This window comes from Ctenopharyngodon idella, chromosome 3 (genome assembly GCF_019924925.1).
Source record: "Ctenopharyngodon idella isolate HZGC_01 chromosome 3, HZGC01, whole genome shotgun sequence".
Lineage (NCBI taxonomy): Eukaryota > Metazoa > Chordata > Actinopteri > Cypriniformes > Xenocyprididae > Ctenopharyngodon > Ctenopharyngodon idella.
The window spans coordinates 30,951,363-30,968,852 of record NC_067222.1 but is presented as its reverse complement, the minus strand read 5'-3'; the positions used below and the strand labels follow the sequence as shown (position 1 = coordinate 30,968,852).

Here is a 17,490-nt window from a genome sequence, read left to right as displayed (position 1 = left end):
TATCTAAAGGTAATCAAGTTTACACAATTTGCATGTTAATACAAAAGACAAGAGCATTTTGTGTGGTTAAATTGTTATTTGGAATGCAATTCATTTATATGCACCCAGAGAACAACAAACTCAATGAAACTTAAGTAACCCTCTGCTACTCCTGGAACACAAAACCAACTGTTACGACCCCTGATAGTGTTAAATCAAGGGGTAAAGGGTTGTAACATTAAACTTGGGAGAAGACACATACACAAATATGTCATAACCAGGTGATGTGTACAAGGCAAGGACACAAGTCTGAACAAGCAAATGATTTATTTACAATATGTAAGGGTATGAAAATAGCATGAGAAGGGGAAAATGTGTTTACAATGAAGAAATAGAAATAAAAAAGAAAATATACTATTTACACATATGCAAAAAAAGTTATTACAAATTACAAATGAGTAACAAATTGGGAAGGGGAGGAGAATTGGTCAAGGGACATGAGAGGCAAGATGAATGATTACAGATACACAAGAGTACAGTTACACAAACTGGGAACATGCTAATCTAATCTCACAGGGTCTACACTGTAGTCCCTAGAAAACACAGACAGAGGCTATAACACAACAACAGAAGGCCTCGCGAGTGGCGTCTTGACTCCAATTTTATGCCACGGTGCAGCAAACACATTGGAGATGGGGTCAATGACGTAACGGTAAACACAGAGTCAGGTGCTGTGACACTATGAAAGAGAAAGTAAAAAGTAGGGAAAGCACCCAAGGGAAGAAAAGAACAAACATTAACGGGTTAGTTCACCCAAAAGTGAAATTTGTGTTATTAATTACAGAGACAGTTGTAGAGACAGTGCAGCGCTTCCAGGTTATACGTCAGAACGCGAATCTCAATTTGGCCGATGTTCTTCACATGAGCAACACAACGCATGTGTGTGATACTGAGGCAGACCAATTATGAGCTGGCGTTCTGATGTAGAACCCGGAAACACTTCTCTGTCTCTACAACGTAAACAGAGTAGGACAGGTAAGAGAAGAAATTAAATAAAGTCATTATTTTTGTTTCATAACATTAAGGTTGAACCACTGTAGTCACATTGACTATTTTAGTTTTTATTTCTATTATGTTTTTACTACTTCTCTGGACCTCAGGGATGCAAACAGGTAAGGGGGAAAAAAAGTGAGAACATTAGGGCGGGGGCATGCTCCGAACATAATTTTTTTTAAAGATATTTGCTTTACATGCTCATTTGTAGTTACTTTGATTTTTTAATTTATTTGTTATTACCATGTATGTCCAAAACTGTAATTTCACACACACAAAAAAATGTTGCAACATTTCACCAAAATCAAGATTGAATAGGCTACATTTGGTCAAAACCTCATGTTATAAAAAGATGAAGTGCTATGGCTATTTAAGACAATGTTGGCTGATTAGACGGCAATACTGAGCTAAACTGCTAACTGTTTGCCCTCTCTCTCTTCACCGTTCCCACATCTCAGACCCCCCCACCCCATAAAAACATTGGATCTATGCAAATCCCATAAGTGACCCATTTTGATCTCAAAAAGGTGAGTTGTCACTGAAAGGTGAGGAGTTTGCATCTATGAATGTGGTAATTATGTTGCTTTCTCTTGGGAATCAGAAACCTCTCCGATTTTATCAAAAATATCTTAATTTGTGTTCTGAAGATGAACGATGGTCTTATGGGTATAAAACGACATGAGGGCGAGTAATTAATGACAGAATTTTCATTTTTGGGTTACCTAAACCTTTAACATAATGCATTTTGTTTGAGTTTGTGGTACACAAACTTCCTCATTTCCACTGCATGGCGTTGTGTCAGATGGCTTGGACTGATGCCTCTCGTCAGGGCAAGAGCATTCTGGACAGATAAATTAAAATATTTAATGCCAAATAAAAGTCCGTTTATGTATTCAAAAGAAAATGTTGCACAAAGAAACAAGTTGCGGCTATGAAGCTTTGTAATGCCTTACCAGTAGTACAAAAGCCCCCCAACTGCTGGCATCTTTTTGTGGTGCAGAGCAGAGACCACCATATTCCCAGAATCCTCCCAATTCATTAGTATGACTGTACCTCACAGCCATATACCTCCTGAGTAAATAAGTGGAATACATTCAATTATTTACAAGGTTAAATTGAGTATTTATAATGTTTCCATAATTTGGCCTAGTTCAACTTTAGATTACATCTAAGGGTGCTTTCACACTGGCAGTTTAGTTCTAAACAGAGCACAGGTCGCATGAAAAATTGATAATGTGAAATCTGTCATAACACCCTGGAGCACACCAGGGTACTGAACCTGAGACTACCTGTAGGAGGTGGTCTGAGCTCAGTGAGTTTTGTAGCACTGGAACTAATAATCACTGTAGCACTAATCACTATGGCATGATTCACGTGAATATGAAAGCAACTCAGGTTCGCATTTGTACAGGAAGTAAAGTAAATTGGGCATGTGGTTTAGCCGATGATGACAGTGTGAAAGCCCTTAAAGATCAATATGATGGCCGATAAACAAGCAACCCACTACAATGTAAATATGCGATTAAACTTTAATGCTAGGAGACTAAATGTCTATCATCAGCCATTGGTTAATAAATTACATTTCACTGGCCAGTGTTTAAATTAGATGCTAAGTCCAGTATAAGTTTAGCACAGATATATTTTCACTTGCTTTGTCTTTAACACTGAGTGCTTGAAAGTTTCGCTCTGCACTATTTCAATTAATCTCAATGGATGCACAGAGTATTTGACGTACCGTAAACTCTGTGAATGCGCATGACTCGCTGTCACTTAGTGTTCCTTTAAGTTTTATAATAAGAAAAAATAAAATGTATAATATATAATGAATGATTCCACCAAAACAGCTCGTCTTTGTAAAATGGCATATCTTTTTACATTAAAGGGATAGTTCACCCAAAAATGAAAATTCTGTTATCATTTACTCACCCTCATGTTGTTCCAAACTTGTATAAATTTCTTTCTTCTGTTGAGCACAAAGGAAGATATTTTGATTAAAGTTTGTTACCAGGCAACTTTGGGGCACCATTGACTTCCATAGCAGGAAAAAAACTACTATGGAAGTCAATGGTGCCCCAAAACTGTTCAGTTTAACACATTCCTCAAAATATCTTCCTTTGTGTTCAACAGAACAAAGAAATTTATAAAGGTTTGGAACAACTTGAGGGTGAGTAAATGATGACAATTTTCATTTTTGGGTGAACTATCCCTTTAATGTGAAAAGATGTGCCATTTTACAAAGATAAGCTGTTTTGGTGGAATCATTCATTATATATATATATATATATATATATATACACACCTCAAACTCGTTGTGCTCCTCAAACCATTCCTGAACCATTTTTGCTTTGTGGCAGAGGCATTATCCTGCTGAAAGAGGCCATAGCCACCAGGGAATACCGTTTCCATAAAAGGGTGTACATGGTCTGCAACAATGCTTAGGTAGGTGGTACGTGTGGTAAGTGGTACATTCTCTGATAAATCTTCCACCTGCCAAACCAGACGATGTGGCCCTTTTTCTTTCTTTCTTTTATCATCAGACCTACAATGAAAAGACAATAAATTGTAATAATAATCTTCAGTTCTATAAAAGCAACCAAATCATCTCTTATTGTCATTCTTACCAAACAATGAAAAATGTCAGTGTTTCTCTCTTGTGGCATTCTCGTACAGTGCTGAGGTCCGATTTATTGGTGACGAAGCCAGACACAGTGTTTTTTTAGATGTTCAGCACTTTAAAACAACCAGGGAGCCATTCTGTTCCAAAATATTTAGGAAGGTAGTCTGTAAGGAAGGACTTAGGGAGGACATTGTGCATTTGAATAGACTTTTGAACTTTATATATTATAAGCTCACCTAGAGTATTTCTGGTCTGGTCTGCCTCTGCCATTATGCACAGGAAACAAAGGACCTAAAAAAAAATGTATAAGTGCACATACAATATATGATATAAGAAGAATCTGTTTACACATTTATAAATTTTTTTTAGGTCCTCTGTTTCCTGTGCATAATGGCAGAGGCAGACCAGAAATACTCTAGGTGTGTATCATATCATATAGGTGTACATTATATCTTATAATATATCATTTCAAGTTCAAAAGTCTATTCAAATGCACAATGTTCTCCCTTAGTCCTTCCTTACAGACTACCTTCCTAAGTCTTTTGGAACAGAATGGCTCCCTGATTGTTTTAAAGTGCTGAACATTTCAAAAAACACTGTGTCTGGCTTCGTCACCAATAAATCGGACCTCAGCACTGTACTAGAATGCCACAAGAGAGAAACACTGACTTCTTTCATCAACCTGAGACACCAAGCATCTAGACTGAGACACCAAGCATCTGGACTGAGACACCAAAAGCATCTAGACTGAGACACCAAAAGCATCTGGACTGAGACACCACGCATCTAGACTGAGACACCAAGCATCTGGACTGAGACACCAAGCATCTGGACTGAGACACCAAGCATCTAGACTGAGACACCAAGCATCTGGACTGAGACACCACGCATCTAGACTGAGACACCAAGCATCTGGACTGAGACACCACGCATCTAGACTGAGACACCAAGCATCTAGACTGAGACACCAAGCATCTAAACTGAGACACCAAGCATCTGGACTGAGACACCAAAAGCATCTAGACTGAGACACCAAAAGCATCTGGACTGAGACACCACGCATCTAGACTGAGACACCAAGCATCTGGACTGAGACACCACGCATCTAGACTGAGACACCAAGCATCTGGACTGAGACACCAAGCATCTGGACTGAGACACCACGCATCTAGACTGAGACACCAAGCATATGGACTGAGACACCACGCATCTAGACTGAGACACCAAGCATCTAGACTGAGACACCAAGCATCTAGACTGAGACACCAAGCACCTGGACTGAGACACCAAAAGCATCAAGACTGAGACACCAAGCATCTGGACTGAGACACCACGCATCTAGACTGAGACACCAAGCATCTGGACTGAGACACCAAGCATCTGGACTGAGACACCACGCATCTAGACTGAGACACCAAGCATCTAGACTGAGACACCAAGCATCTAAACTGAGACACCAAGCATCTGGACTGAGACACCAAAAGCATCTGGACTGAGACACCAAAAGCATCTAGACTGAGACACCAAAAGCATCTGGACTGAGACACCACGCATCTAGACTGAGACACCAAGCATCTGGACTGAGACACCAAGCATCTAGACTGAGACACCACGCATCTAGACTGAGACACCAAGCATCTGGACTGAGACACCAAGCATCTGGACTGAGACACCAAGCATCTGGACTGAGACACCACGCATCTAGACTGAGACACCAAGCATCTTGACTGAGACACCAAGCATCTAGACTGAGACACCAAGCATCTGGACTGAGACACCACGCATCTAGACTGAGACACCAAGCATCTTGACTGAGACACCAAGCATCTAGACTGAGACACCAAGCATCTGGACTGAGACACCAAGCATCTGGACTGAGACACCACGCATCTAGACTGAGACACCAAGCATCTGGACTGAGACACCAAGCATCTGGACTGAGACACCACGCATCTAGACTGAGACACCAAGCATCTGGACTGAGACACCACGCATCTAGACTGAGACACCAAGCATCTAGACTGAGACACCAAGCATCTAAACTGAGACACCAAGCATCTGGACTGAGACACCAAAAGCATCTAGACTGAGACACCAAAAGCATCTGGACTGAGACACCACGCATCTAGACTGAGACACCAAGCATCTGGACTGAGACACCACGCATCTAGACTGAGACACCAAGCATCTGGACTGAGACACCAAGCATCTGGACTGAGACACCACGCATCTAGACTGAGACACCAAGCATATGGACTGAGACACCACGCATCTAGACTGAGACACCAAGCATCTAGACTGAGACACCAAGCATCTAGACTGAGACACCAAGCACCTGGACTGAGACACCAAAAGCATCAAGACTGAGACACCAAGCATCTGGACTGAGACACCACGCATCTAGACTGAGACACCAAGCATCTGGACTGAGACACCAAGCATCTGGACTGAGACACCACGCATCTAGACTGAGACACCAAGCATCTAGACTGAGACACCAAGCATCTAAACTGAGACACCAAGCATCTGGACTGAGACACCAAAAGCATCTGGACTGAGACACCAAAAGCATCTAGACTGAGACACCAAAAGCATCTGGACTGAGACACCACGCATCTAGACTGAGACACCAAGCATCTGGACTGAGACACCAAGCATCTAGACTGAGACACCACGCATCTAGACTGAGACACCAAGCATCTGGACTGAGACACCAAGCATCTGGACTGAGACACCAAGCATCTGGACTGAGACACCACGCATCTAGACTGAGACACCAAGCATCTTGACTGAGACACCAAGCATCTAGACTGAGACACCAAGCATCTGGACTGAGACACCACGCATCTAGACTGAGACACCAAGCATCTTGACTGAGACACCAAGCATCTGGACTGAGACACCAAGCATCTGGACTGAGACACCAAGCATCTGGACTGAGACACCACGCATCTAGACTGAGACACCAAGCATCTGGACTGAGACACCAAGCATCTGGACTGAGACACCACGCATCTAGACTGAGACACCAAGCATCTGGACTGAGACACCACGCATCTAGACTGAGACACCAAGCATCTTGACTGAGACACCAAGCATCTAGACTGAGACACCAAGCATCTGGACTGAGACACCACGCATCTAGACTGAGACACCAAGCATCTAGACTGAGACACCAAGCATCTAAACTGAGACACCAAGCATCTGGACTGAGACACCAAAAGCATCTGGACTGAGACACCAAAAGCATCTAGACTGAGACACCAAAAGCATCTGGACTGAGACACCACGCATCTAGACTGAGACACCAAGCATCTGGACTGAGACACCAAGCATCTAGACTGAGACACCACGCATCTAGACTGAGACACCAAGCATCTGGACTGAGACACCAAGCATCTGGACTGAGACACCAAGCATCTGGACTGAGACACCACGCATCTAGACTGAGACACCAAGCATCTTGACTGAGACACCAAGCATCTAGACTGAGACACCAAGCATCTGGACTGAGACACCACGCATCTAGACTGAGACACCAAGCATCTTGACTGAGACACCAAGCATCTAGACTGAGACACCAAGCATCTGGACTGAGACACCAAGCATCTGGACTGAGACACCACGCATCTAGACTGAGACACCAAGCATCTGGACTGAGACACCACGCATCTGGACTGAGACACCACGCATCTAGACTGAGACACCAAGCATCTGGACTGAGACACCAAGCATCTGGACTGAGACACCAAAAGCATCTGGACTGAGACACCACGCATCTAGACTGAGACACCAAGCATCTGGACTGAGACACCAAAAGCATCTGGACTGAGACACCAAGCATCTGGACTGAGACACCAAAAGCATCTGGACTGAGACACCAAGCATCTGGACTGAGACACCACGCATCTAGACTGAGACACCAAGCATCTGGACTGAGACACCAAAAGCATCTGGACTGAGACACCAAGCATCTGGACTGAGACACCAAAAGCATCTGGACTGAGACACCAAGCATCTGGACTGAGACACCAAAAGCATCTGGACTGAGACACCACGCAACATATAAAACATTACCAATTGCCACTATGTAATAACGTTTCAGTATACAGTTAAGATAAGTAACGTTAAAACAGCAGACACTTACAATCGCTGAAACACCAAACTACACAGACAGGTGTTTGAATCCTGTGAGCCGTAATTAGGACGTTCACTCTACAAATTAACTTTGTAAGGTATTATTTGATGACATTTGACCGTTCATGTTTGAAAAAAGAGAATATTAAACAAACCTTTAAGTAACCTAGATCGACGTTGTTTCTCTGGGGCTGTTTCGCCGTCTTTTCGGGGCATGTAAACGGCGCATGATCCTTGACCTTGCGAACAAGCCACGCCCTCGTGCTGTCGTCAGACTCGAAACCCCAAGTATTTAGTCTGAGCCATTGTGGCGCTATTGTCAGGAGACAACAAACATTTCAATGTCCAGTACTGTGAACCGCCAGTAGGCGGAGCTAAAAGGCAGTGGAATCACCAGAAACGTCTTCCGTCTTCCAGCATGCACTTTTGATGCGATTTTAATATTTCAGTGTCAGATTATGTAACTGACTAATTATGAAATGCATTTCTTCTTTTTTGTATGCTGAATTATTTGTTGTTTGAATGACTTTTACAGTAATTTCCTGAAAACTCTTAATATTCTCTCTTACGCTGCTTTATAAACACTAGAACTGGGACATTAGTTATTGTCTGGCTTTACACCACTGTGATAACAACTACCACGATGATTTACTCGTGTACATAAACTCTAGGAGAGCCGAGACTAAATGAAATAACCTTTCTAGTCCACGAAACAGAGAGGAAAACAAAGGAAGGACTTAACATCAGTCGAAAGTATTCGAAACATTCATTGAGAAAGACGAATTCAGTTGTTTTTTTACTTTTTAGTTTTAGAAATTTAAAAGATAGTTTTCTTATGATAGCATTTGATGAACGTATTATGACTCATGTTAATAACTTTATTAGCAATCTGACTTTTAGGGAGCATAGACAGGCCTAAATGTTTTCGGGTCAAATTTTAAATAAAATTCAGTAATTATATGTTGTTTATTCTTTTAATACAGTCTAACTATAGTTGCCGCTTATTTTAACATTTCAAGTCTTCGAAGGAACGTTTAAAAAATCTCGGGAATGAAACACAAGTATTTGATATAGTTTGGATCAATGTGCAATACAGCGGACACAGTGATAAAAGCTATGACATAAACCTCAGTCTAAGTCAAAAAAACTGATTAACCTTTTCATCCGTAATGGCCACAGCTTAACATTTCTAGTTTAAATAAATGTATGGCATAATAATGGCATTGCACATCTCAAATATGCCATTAAACATTTTAATTACTATACAAGAGCCTGCAGCAGAAAGAAAAATGTGCTGCGTCCATCAAGAGGTTGTTGTAAAGCCTGAGGAGTATTTGAGGTGGCCTGTGTCACTGTGCATGGAGTAGCAGTGGCCACAGTGAAACATTTCACTTCATAAACTCCAATGACCTCTTAAAGAAGTCCTCAACAAATATTTATAGTGTAGAATTTTCTTTATGTTGTAGATTATTATTATTATATATTTAAAAAAAAAAAAAAAAAAAAAACTTTTTTAGTTTTATTTTTGAAGTTATACGCACATTTCATAAACTCTTAAACTAGCTCTTTCTGGCATATTACTAAATAGTGCTATACTGACATGTGGAGATTTAATGATCGCTAATCTTAAAGTCACATAAATGTTTGTCTTCTGCAGTGTGAAGAAGTCAAGAATTTTTGGAAAGGTGTGAAAGAAAGGATAGAAAAGATCCTTGATGTTAACATTCCACTTTCACCTTTACTTTTTTTTAAATTTCATTTATATCGATCAAGTTAAAAAAGAAAGAGTATACTTTTATGTATAAAAATATGAATTCTTCAAGCAAAATGGTTTATTTCTTTAAATTGGAAAAATATTTGTGCACCAAGAATAGAACGTTGTCTAAAAGAAATAGTAACAAATATGTCAAATGGAAAAGATTATATTTTATTATATATTATAACTTATATTTTAAGGGTTAAATATACTTTGATTGAGTTTTTTCAGATTGTTCTTAAAACATGGTGGCATTGGAAAGGTGTTAATAGAAGGCTAAGAACAGAGGTGGTATTGAATATCAGTGTAAAATACTGAGAAGCATTTTTCCCCCTTGTTTTCTGTGTTACAGGGAAATGTAGGCCTACATGTGTATGTAATAAAAAAATGTTTGTTTTCTGAGCCTACCATGATCTGAATGAATAGCTCTCTTGTGAGAGGTTTGTTTTTGCTATGGACTGTCTCTCTGTGTATGTCTGGGGCACAGTAGTTCAGTTCTCTACAAAAAGGACAGAAGCATCTGTAAATAATGAATCCAACTGTTAAAATAACCTTATGCTTTTCTCCTCTATAGATTCTTACTGACATTTGGTGTTCAACAATAGCCTTGTTATATACTTTGTATACTTTAATACCAGGATCTGACATATGAATACCCTTACAGAATATAAGTAGCCTATACTTCAAATTCATTTTATTAAGTATACTTAAGTAAAGCTCAATTATATTTTTAAGTAGCCTATACTTTATGTAAGTATACGAATATCAATGTACTAGAAGAAGTACACTTGTAAGTACTGTTTTAATACTACTTGGGACTAAATTGGCCCACTTTTTAGGGTATAAAAGTATACTTTAAGTGTAACAGTAAACTTTGAGTACACACATTTATAATACATTTGTTTGTAGTGCAACTATACTACAAGTGAACTTATATATACTGATAGTTTAAATACTTGTAGCACATTTTTTAGTTTATGAAAGTACACTTCGAAGTATACTCTCACTAGTAGTTTTATACTGCAAGTATACTTGCAAGTTTTCTTTAATTGAACATAACATCATACTATTAGCCTATTACATTATCCCAAATGTTTATAGACAGAAAACTAATCATTATAGCACAGCACGTTTAGTCTCATTGTTTGAATCTTGTTTCTTGGTTATAGTAATATGATATTCCAGTATCGATCTAGCTTACTGCAGTGTGCAACAAGACTAGTGTCTCATAGCAGCCACCAAATGAACGCACAAAGTAACATTATAACATCATTTTCAACACACTCAAATATATCTAATAAGATAAACAGTGCTGCGTTACCCCACATACGCTTGACCGGAAGAAGCGGAAGCGGCAATAATACAAGTTCCGCTGCTCTCGAGGTGTGTCTCGTGCTCATCTCTCATTAGTAATCGCTCCAGCGGCCTCGTTCAGCTCTCACAGCAAACCGATCAAACTCAGCCATTTTAAAGGACATCTCAATTCTCTAATTGCACTGCGAGGAGGTGAGAAACGAGGAGTGAGGAAGCTTCCTGAGTTGTCATGAGCGAGGACACACAGGTGTATCCTTTGCGTAATTCTTTCTCGTCAAGAAACCTGACGCACGTTCTCCTCCCCCTTCACATCTGTCACAATAATTTAAATGTGTGCTTTACTTTTTGCATCACATATTTCAACAGGGCATCTTGCATTATTAATATTATGAATTTTTTAAATAACCAAACTTTAACAACAAGAGGGCAGATCCCTTGAGCGCAGCTGATGAAGCTTTTAAGTGACAATTGAGTGATCAAGAACATTCCAATATACAAATAACATTTCCTTTGATTCCTCCGTCCTCATTTTCTTTCCATGCATCCTCCCCTCACATCCTATGGGAGTGGAGCTGAGACATGAGGAAAGAAAGCGAGGAAAGGAAATGAGGGTGCACAAATAAGAAATGAGAAGCACCCTGTGAGTGTTTAGGGTGCCATTTGGTACAGGGCCCTTCTTTCGCTTGTTTCTGCTTCTTCTTTACCTGTGTTTTGACCCGGAGATTCTGTACTCTTTTAGAAGATGCTTTATAGCGCCCCCTACCGTGTAACAGTGAAAACATGGATAGCCGTTAAATGTAGTCAATGGCGGTGAGTGAAGTATAGATTTGAAGTAAATTCCTATGTTCACTACCAGTGATCTAGCCTACACAAAAATTCAGATACTCAGAATTAGGAACGTATCTGTTTTCTTTATAAATCAATATTTTCAAACAATGTAAGTTTATAAGACAGTAGCTTATTTAAAACTATGTGGAAAAAAATGTAATAGGCTACTCAATCAAAAGATTAAACACAACTAGAAGTAGAATGCTTATATTTTTAAGTATATCTCGATCAAAAGATTGAGTACAAGTAGCCTAGTCCAAATATACTTAGACTTTTCTGTCAGTATAAGTCAAGTAAGTGCAATTTTAAGTACAGTATATTTCTGATAAGTACATAAAGTATATTTCTGAGATGTACATAAAAAGTAGACTGAAAGTATACTTTCTTATTTTTAGTTTAAAAGAAGTATACTAATAGCACACTTGAATAAACTACTTTTTCGTAAGGATAGTTCTCTAGTGAGAGGTTTGTTTTTGTTATGGGCTCTCTCTCTGTGTATCTGGGGGCTGGGGCACAGTATTTCAGTCCACTACAAAAAGGTCAGAAGCATCTGTAAATGAATTATCACTATTAGTCAATCCATAATGTGCAACTTAAATAGATTTTCTCTGTTCCACCATAATTTTCACCTTAAGACTTCATACAGTGAATTCAGGAAAATTAAAAAGAGTACTTTTTTTTTTTTTTTTTTTTTTTCATTTTTGAAAAAATTATTGCGTGACCATGTACAGAATAACACCAACTGTCATCACAGTTCAGTAAATTATAGATCCTAAGTGATATATAAATTAGAGGTCACCGTGATTTTGCCAAGTAAGACGTGTTCCTGGATATTTTGTTGATCCTGGAACAACATTCCAGTCTGAAAATTTAGTCTTAACCCTATTCCTACCCCTAAACCTAATCCTACCCATAACTCATCCCTAAAATCAGAGGGGAAAGATAGGTGAATAACATTGATGTAGAAGCACCTAACCCTGGTTGCAAGCCTAAACTTGACATAAAGGGTAAACTTGTCCCTCAAATCTGATTGGTTGTTTGAAATGTTGTTCCAGGATCAACAAAGATGTTGATCCAGGAACATGTCTTACTTGGCAAAATCACGGTGACCGTGTAGCATTATATTGTCTCCATCCATTAGGTCTTAGTGACAGCAGTCTTTAAAACATGCTACTGTCTACTATTGGCTGTCTGTATTATAAATGATAATCAAACAACAAAAGAAAAGCTTTACTAAGGATAAATCTATATTTAATTTATACAGTTATGACTATGCAGAGTTATTTTATATTTGATTATTCAATTTCTGTGGTATTTTTACTTACTACTATTAGACCTACCTGAAAAAAAAAATATAGCATTGTTTTATTTGTATTTTTATATATTTTTACCGTTTTATCGACTTTGGTATCGAGTATTGTGCACTTTTGGTGGTATCAGTACCGACTACTAGATTTTTGGTATAGTGACATCCCTATTTGTTACTAAAAAAAAATTTAAGTATTATAAAGTAAATAAAATTATTATAGTATATGTTTTAATAAAGTTAAAATGTTTTAAAAAGCTATAAAAGGCTAAACTATTCCATGTTTGACTAAATTATTAAAAGAGTTTCCTTTCTATTGTCTAATTCTTCAAGCAAAATGGTTTATTTCTTTAAATTGGAAAAATATTTGTGCACCAAGAATAGGACGTTGTCTAAAAGAAATAGTAACAAATATGTCAAATGGAAAAGATAACTTATATTTTAAGGGTTAAATATACTTTGATTGAGTTTTTTCAGATTGTTCTTAAAACATGGTGGCATTGGAAAGGTGTTAATAGAAGGCTAAGAACAGAGGTGGTATTGAATATCAGTGTAAAATACTGAGAAGCATTTTTCCCCCTTGTTTTCTGTGTTACAGGGAAATGTAGGCCTACATGTGTATGTAATAAAAAAATGTTTGTTTTCTGAGCCTACCATGATCTGAATGAATAGCTCTCTTGTGAGAGGTTTGTTTTTGTTATGCACTGTCTCTCTGTGTATGTCTGGGGCACAGTAGTTCAGTCCTCTACAAAAAGGACAGAAGCATCTGTAAATAATGAATCCAACTGTTAAAATAACCTTATGCTTTTCTCTTCTATAGATTCTTACTGACATTTGGTGTTCAACAATAGCCTTGTTATATACTTTGTATACTTTAATACTAGGATCTGACAAATGAATACCCTTACAGAATATAAGTAGCCTATACTTCAAATTCATTTTATTAAGTATACTTAAGTAAAGCTCAATTATATTTTTAAGTAGCCTATACTTTATGTAAGTATACGAATATCAATGTACTAGAAGAAGTACACTTGTAAGTACTGTTTTAATACTACTTGGGACTAAATTGGCCCACTTTTTAGGGTATAAAAGTATACTTTAAGTGTAACAGTAAACTTTGAGTACACACATTTATAATACATTTGTTTGTAGTGCAACTATACTACAAGTGAACTTATATATACTGATAGTTTAAATACTTGTAGCACATTTTTTAGTTTATGAAAGTACACTTCGAAGTATACTCTTACTAGTAGTTTTATACTGCAAGTATACTTGCAAGTTTTCTTTAATTGAACATAACATCATACTATTAGCCTATTACATTATCCCAAATGTTTATAGACAGAAAACTAATCATTATAGCACAGCACGTTTAGTCTCATTGTTTGAATCTTGTTTCTTGATTATAGTAATATGATATTCCAGTATCGATCTAGCTTACTGCAGTGTGCAACAAGACTAGTGTCTCATAGCAGCCACCAAATGAACGCACAAAGTAACATTATAACATCATTTTCAACACACTCAAATATATCTAATAAGATAAACAGTGCTGCGTTACCCCACATACGCTTGACCGGAAGAAGCGGAAGCGGCAATAATACAAGTTCCGCTGCTCTCGAGGTGTGTCTCGCGCTCATCTCTCATTAGTAATCGCTCCAGCGGCCTCGTTCAGCTCTCACAGCAAACCGATCGAACTCAGCCATTTTAAAGGACATCTCAATTCTCTAATTGCACTGCGAGGAGGTGAGAAACGAGGAGTGAGGAAGCTTCCTGAGTTGTCATGAGCGAGGACACACAGGTGTATCCTTTGCGTAATTCTTTCTCGTCAAGAAACCTGACGCACGTTCTCCTCCCCCTTCACATCTGTCACAATAATTTAAATGTGTGCTTTACTTTTTGCATCACATATTTCAACAGGGCATCTTGCATTATTAATATTATGAATTTTTTAAATAACCAAACTTTAACAACAAGAGGGCAGATCCCTTGAGCGCAGCTGATGAAGCTTTTAAGTGACACTTGAGTGATCAAGAACATTCCAATATACAAATAACATTTCCTTTGATTCCTCCGTCCTCATTTTCTTTCCATGCATCCTCCCCTCACATCCTATGGGAGTGGAGCTGAGACATTAGGAAAGAAAGCGAGGAAAGGAAATGAGGGTGCACAAATAAGAAATGAGAAGCACCCTGTGAGTGTTTAGGGTGCCATTTGGTACAGGGCCCTTCTCTCGCTTGTTTCTGCTTCTTCTTTACCTGTGTTTTGACCTGGAGATTCTGTACTCTTTTAGAAGATGCATAATAGCGCCCCCCTACCATGTAACAGTGAAAACATGGATAGCCGTTAAATGTAGTCAATGGTGGCGAGTAAAGTATAGATTTGAAGTAAATTCCTATGGTTACTACCAGTGATCTAGCCTACACAAAAATTCAGATACTCAGAATTAGGAACATATCTGTTTTCTTTGTAAATCAATATTTTCAAACAATGTAAGTTTATAAGACAGTAGCTTATTTAAAACTATGTGGAAAAAAATGTAATAGGCTACTCAATCAAAAGATTAAACACAACTAGAAGTAGAATGCTTATATTTTTAAGTATATCTCGATCAAAAGATTGAGTACAAGTAGCCTAGTCCAAATATACTTAGACTTTTCTTCAGTATAAGTCAAGTAAGTGCAATTTTAAGTACATTTCTGATAAGTACATAAAGTATATTTCTGAGATGTACATAAAAAGTAGACTGAAAGTATACTTTCTTATTTTTAGTTTAAAAGAAGTATACTAATAGCACACTTGAATAAACTACTTTTTCGTAAGGATAGTTCTCTAGTGAGAGGTTTGTTTTTGTTATGGACTGTCTCTCTGTGTATACAGTGGCTGGGGCACAGTATTTCAGTTCACTACAAAAAGGTCAGAAGCATCTGTAAATGAATTATCACTATTAGTCAATCCATAATGTGCAACTTAAATAGATTTTCTCTGTTCCACCATAATTTTCACCTTAAGACTTCATACAGTGAATTCAGGAAAATTAAAAAAAAAAAAAAAGTGTTTTTTTTTTTTAATTTTCAAAAAAATTCTTCCGTGACCATGTACAGAATAACACCAACTGTCATCACAGTTCAGTTAATTATAGATCCTAAATGATATATAAATTAGAACAGAAATAAAGAGATCTGTAATCATTTTGCTGTTCTTACAAACAATAAACAAACAAACAAATAAATAAATAAAGCTATAATAGAGTTTGGGTCCAAATCTTCTCCATCTTATTCAACAATGTTAAGGGGCAAACCTCAATATGTTATGATCTATGTATGGAGATGCACCTTTTTGTACAGTTCTCTGCAACACATCTCTGTGTAATGTACTGCATGTCATGACTCATAAATATTATAATAATTATACTAAGTGCATCACATCTCCATTCACAATTACACTGTTACACTGTAAAAAAAAAAATATATATATTTTGGCTGAAAGGTTGTACGTAAATTTTATTTATTTATTTATCTATTATTTATTTATTTGCATTTAACTTTTGATAATTTTATTGCTCAATAAAAGCTCCACGTTTGCTTTTTTGGATGTTGGATTATTTGTTGTTTGAAAGACTTTTACAATAATTTCCTGAAAAGTCTTAATATTCTCTCTTACGCTGCTTTATAGACACTAGAACTGAAACTAGTTATTGTCTGGCTTTACACCACTGTGATAACTACAACCACAATGATTTATTCGTGTACATAAACTCTAGGAGACCCGAGACTAAATGAAATAGCAGAGAGGAAACCAAAGGAAGGACGTAACATAAACCGAAAGCTATCGAAACATTCATTGAGCAAGACAAATTAAACTGGTTTTACTTTTTAGTTTTAGAAAGTTTAAAGATAGTTTTCTTATTATAGTATGAAAGTATGACTCATGTTAATAGCTTTATTAGCAATCTGACTTTCAGGGAGCAATTTTTAGGCTCTTACAGAATACAGGCGTAAATGTATTGAGGTCATCGGTGAAAAGTTCAATACAGAATTCAGTAATTACTATATGTTGTTTATTCTTTGTCTGGGTAATACAGTCTACTATAGTCGACTGTGCTTATGTAAACATTTCAAGTCTTATGAAGAAACATTTAAAAAGTCTCAAGATAGCAAAGGAAATGAAACATAAGACTATTTGATGTGGTTTGGATCATTGTGCAATACAGCGGACACAGTGTGGCACAATGTATAAAGGCAATAAACATTTAATAAGTCTTATTCCTGGATTTTCTTTGTTTGTTTGTTTACTATGGGGTCATATCATAAAGAACCTTTTCATGAATGGTTCTACAAAGAACCTAATAAAGTGACACGAAGAACTGTTAGAGGTTCTTTTAAGAACCTTTCAGTGAAAAGTGAAACTTCAGTTTCAGTCAAAAAACTTTTTAATGGTTCACAGCTTAATCCTGGCTACATTTCCAGTTAAAATAAATGTATGGCATGATAA

The 17,490-nt window shown here is 37.6% G+C and overlaps 1 long non-coding RNA gene across 14 annotated transcripts; it reads right to left on the bottom strand.

The window, feature by feature from the left end:
- Positions 1-289: 289 nt before the first annotated feature.
- Positions 290-15,017, bottom strand: LOC127509636 (uncharacterized). Of its 14 annotated transcripts, none has more exons than XR_007929306.1 (8): positions 14,558-15,017; positions 13,645-13,735; positions 7,942-8,099; positions 3,886-3,940; positions 3,654-3,786; positions 3,332-3,571; positions 1,986-2,103; positions 290-1,873 (listed from the first exon to the last, which is right to left on the bottom strand). It is a non-coding gene; the product is annotated as an uncharacterized LOC127509636 (long non-coding RNA). The 14 variants fall into 14 exon arrangements; XR_007929304.1 differs by lacking the exon at positions 13,645-13,735 and adding an exon at positions 9,951-10,041 and having other exon boundaries at positions 14,558-15,014; XR_007929305.1 differs by lacking the exons at positions 13,645-13,735; positions 14,558-15,017 and adding exons at positions 9,951-10,062; positions 10,864-12,009.
- Between the last annotated feature and the right edge of the window lie 2,473 nt (positions 15,018-17,490).